We start from the raw sequence: 4,885 nt of genomic DNA on the forward strand, positions 1-4,885 counted from the left end.
AAATATATTATTTAATTCTGTCATTCCTGCTGCATGTATTAACTGGAATTCTCAATTTAAAATATTTCCATCAGCTATTTTGTTGCCTTGAGATAGATTTCATATAGGAATATCAGGACAGATGTTTGACTTTCCCCCATTAGTTACCAGTGTTTAAAATAATAATTCTATTCCCTAGGTTCCTCCAAAGGTTAATCTCTTAGGGTATTTTATTGTAGAAGTGTTATGACCTCATAGCATTAACACATTTGATATGCTTCAACCAATTGTGGTGGTTTAGTCGTTAAATCGTGTCTGACTTTTGCGACCCTATGGACTGTTGCCTGCCAGGCTTCTATAGGATTTTCCAGGAAGGAATACTAGAGCGGGTTGCCATTTCCCTCTCCAGGGGATCTTCCCAATCCAGGTATCAAACACAGGTCTCCTGCACTGCAGGCAGATTCTTTACCGATTGAGCTACCAGGAAAGCCTGCGTCAACCCATTAAGTTATTTTCAAAGCTAAAATTGTCCCATTTTTAAGTTGGCCTCTGCACTTTTTGACATCAGTTCAGTTCAGTTTAGTCGCTCACTCATGTCCGACTCTTTGCGACTCCATGAATTGCAGCACGCCAGGCCTCCCTGTCCATCACCAACTCCCAGAGTTCACTCAGACTCACGTCCATCGAGTCGGTGATGCCATCCAGCCATCTCATCCTGGGTCGTCCCCTTCTCCTCCTGCCCCCAATCCCTCCCAGCATCAGAGTCTTTTCCAATGAGTCAACTCTGCATGAGGTGGCCAAAGTACTGGAGCTTCAGCCTTAGCATCATTCCTTCCAAAGAACACCCAGGACTGATCTCCTTTAGGATGGACTGGTTGGATCTCCTTGCAGTCCAAGGGACTCTCAAGAGTCTTCTCCAACACCATAGTTCAAAAGCATCAATTCTTCTGCACTCAGCTTTCTTCACAGTCCAACTCTCACATCCATACATGACCCTTGTGTTTTTCCCCTATCTTTTTTTTAAAGTCTTTATTGAATTTGTTACAATATTGCTCCTGCATTATATTTTGGTTTTTTGACCCAAAGACATGTGGGATCTTAGGGACCAGGATCAAACCTACCTCCTGCATTGGAAGGCAAAGTTTTAACCACTGAACTGCCAGGGAAGTCCCAACCCTTGTGGTTTTCATAGCTTCCTTTCTCTTTGGCACGACCAAATGATCCAGAATCATCTTATACATTTCTTGCCCCACACATGGAATCAATCATTTCTCTAAGGAACTTTGGTTCCTTCAACGGGAAGTGGTATTTAGAGCATTTCGTAAGCTTTTTAAGTGGCAGTCTCCTATGTCTAGTTTCCCTCTCTTTGAAAGCATTCGCCATCCTTTATGCCACTGTCTGATGATCTTTCTCTAACACAAATTATGTCCCATACCTGATGATAATTGTCCATGCTGCATCATCCTCCACAGCTTCAAGTCTCAGCCCCTTAGACTGGCACACAGGACCCTTTTTTGGCCTATCTTTGTGGTTTAATTTCTATCTACCTTTTTAGTCTACTTTCCTGGGCACACTCTGTCTTTGCTGCAAAAGTATTTTGCAGCTTTCCAACTGAGATGTACATTTTGTCTTTACAATTACATGCTTGTAACTGTTTCCTATTCAGTGCCAGAAAATTCTGTTTCTACCTTCTTTGGTTTTCATTGATTGTTTTCTGACTATTGATGACAACTGTAGACAGAAATCAATTTAGCCCTCATGCGGTTCCAGAGAGTGAGCTAGGGTGTCCCTTCCTCCCATAGCAGCTACAGGCGCCCTCCTTGTAGATTACTAATCCTGCTGTTTTATTGTTCTTCTTGACTCACCTTCACTGAAACTAGACAATGTAAGATAAACACACTCTCACTGGATTACTTATCCCACCTTGCAGAGGTGCGTAGAAGGTACCCCAGCAGTGTTTGCTGAAGTGATTACTTACCTATGTCAATAACAAATGAATCATTAACAAACATTAAGTTTGGGCTCATATCTTTACTACAAGATCCACAAAAACAGGGATATTGTTTATCATTTGTTCATCATCAGACCTCCTAACAGTATGTAAACTCCAGGAGGTGCAAGGGAAGGGAAGAAACTTCTATCCTGTTCATCTCTGAACCTCTACCTAGAACAAGACTGATACTTCATGTATTGGCTGAAATAAAGAAAGAAAAGATGGAAGGCAGAGTCAAGGGAGGGAGGGAGGAAGGCACGGGAAGGGAAGGAAGAGTGAATCTTATTTAGCAGAGGTTTATCTACTGAAGGTGATCCAGGCCTATAGCCACACATAATGCGACTCTAAGATATAAATGTGCAATTGGAGATGCTGATAGAGGAGATATCGCCTTGCAGATTTAATTTTTAGAGTCAGTTGCACACAGGGACTTCCTGGTGATCCAGTGGCTAAGATTTTGCACTCTCAGTGCAGGGGTCCCATGTTTGATCCCTGGTCAGGGAACTAGATCCCAGTTGCTGCACCTGAGAGTTCACATGCCACAACTAAAGGTCACGCATGCTGCAATGAAGATCAAAGATCCCGTGTGCTGCCACCAAATAAATAAATACATTTAAAAAATTGTTGCACAGGGCTCTGATTTACACTTAGAGTGTTTCAGTGCTGTGCAAAGTGTGAAACTCGTGTCCAGTGACTTCACTGCACAAGGCAACTCGATTATCCCGTGCTCTCGTGAGTCTGTGTCACCCGCAACCAGTCAGACCAGTGGATGGACCATTCATAGGGATCAATAAATGCTGTCCAGAGAGAGGAATGACAGCAGCGTGCAAGAGGGACAGAGTTCCAGCCCTCCTAAGGCTTGTGTTCTAGAGTGGAGAGGCATACAATGAAGAAGGAAACAAAACAATCTTAGATGGGGGTAAGTTCTGTGGAGAAAGTAAAACATCAGACAAGTAGTTACAATAAGGTGAGTGTTAGGATTGGGAAGTACAAGGCCCTATGCCGACTATAGCAGTGGAGGCAGAGCATTCCAGAACATTCCAGATGATCCCAGAGGGATCCGCCCTGCCCTTCCTCTTCTGTGCTGCTCCTTCCTCCGTTCCAGGGGCTTCAGCAGCCACCCAGGTTTACATGTCAGTGCCAACTCCGCACTTTGGTGGGGCTGCCTGCCTGTCATTGCTACTAGGCTGCGGGGAAATTTTACCAACTCTTCAAGTCACCTCTCTGTTGCTGCGAGATCCTCCTTCCTCCTGCCAGCCCCTCCTACAACTGGGCAGTCTCTGTGAATTGTGTCAATAGCCCAAGTCAGAGACCTGGACATCACTTCACCCTACACCTCTCTGGGCACATCGTCCAGTCAACACCAAGGCTAATAAATTCAACCTTCTCAGTGTCTCCTGAATTCAGTCATGCCTTCCTGCCCCTACTGCCATGTCCGTATTTCAGGTCATCAGGATTCCCCGCACCCCACCCTCAGTGACCACCACCTCTACCAGCCTCGTTTCACACTGTGGCCACACTGGTATCTGCAAAATATGAATGTAGAGCCGACTCACTGGGAAAGACCCTGATGCTGGGAAAGATTGAGGGCATGAGGAGAAGGGGACGACAGAAGATGAGATGGTTGGATGGCATCATCAACTCAATGGACATGAGTTTGAGCAAGCTCCAGGAGATAGTGAAGGATAGAGAAGCCTGACATGCTGCAGTCCATGGGATCGCAAAGAGTTAGATGTGACTTAGTGACTAAACAGCAACAAGTCCTGTATGCTCAGATCCCTTCCAGGATAGGATTAGCATGACCCTCCTGATCCGATTCCCCACCTAGCTCCCAAAGAAATCACCTGTTATTCCTTCCTTCCATTCTATGTGCAGCCACACCAGGCTCCAGCCCCCAAATATACCACATACTCTCCTCAATATATATACTCTCCTTAGTATATTACACCCTCAATCCCCCTGCCTGCTGAATCCACTTCCTGACTTAGTCATCACTTCCTAGAGGAGGTTGCCTTGACACCCGCCTCTCGGGCTCAGCTTCACTCCCCACTCTTGGTTCCCACAGTACCCACACTTTCTCCACTGCCCCATCCGCCACACCCCCCGCCCCCCGCCCCCCGCCATGTGTTTGTTTTGGAGGATAGGAGCTGTGTGACTCACTGTGTTCACAGTGCCTGTCAAGGGCAGGAGAGCTGTACACTGCACCCAAGTTGTCCTCCTCTCTAAAAGTGGGGGCAACAATAATACTTACATGTTAGCTATATTGTGAGGGTTAAATGAGATAATGAGTAGAAAATACCTATCACAGTTAATACATAACAGTAAAGGATAGCTATTATTAGTAGATGATATTGCTCACACTGAATTTAAACAAGCATTGAAGTTTGAAATGCATTCAGGAAAATGCATAAAATCACATGTGTACAGAGCTCAATGAATTTTCACAAATGAATGCACTCTTGTCATCAGCCCCCAGATAGCACTATTTTATTTTTTATTGAAGTATAGTTGATTTACAATGATATGAGAGTTTCAGGTGTACAGCAAAGTGATTCAGTATTTGATGTTGCTCAGTTGCTCAGTCGTGTCCAACTCTTTGAGACCCCCATGGACTGCAGCACGCCAGGCTTCCCTATCACCATCTCCCGGAGTTGGCTCAAAACTCATGTCCATTGAGTTGGTGATGCTATCCAACCATTTCATCCTCTGTCATCCCCTTCTCCTCCTGCCTTCAATCTTTCCCAGCATCAGGGTCTTTTCCAATGAGTCAGCTCTTCGCATCAGGTGGCCAAAGTATTGGAGCTTCAACTTCAACATCAGTCTTTCCAACAAACATTCAGGACTTATTTCCTTTAGGATTGACTTGTTTGATCTCCTTGCTGTTCAAAGGACTCTCAAGATTCTACTTTATAT

The sequence above is a fragment of the Capra hircus genome, chromosome 5 (genome assembly GCF_001704415.2).
Source record: "Capra hircus breed San Clemente chromosome 5, ASM170441v1, whole genome shotgun sequence".
Taxonomy (NCBI): Eukaryota; Metazoa; Chordata; class Mammalia; order Artiodactyla; family Bovidae; genus Capra; species Capra hircus.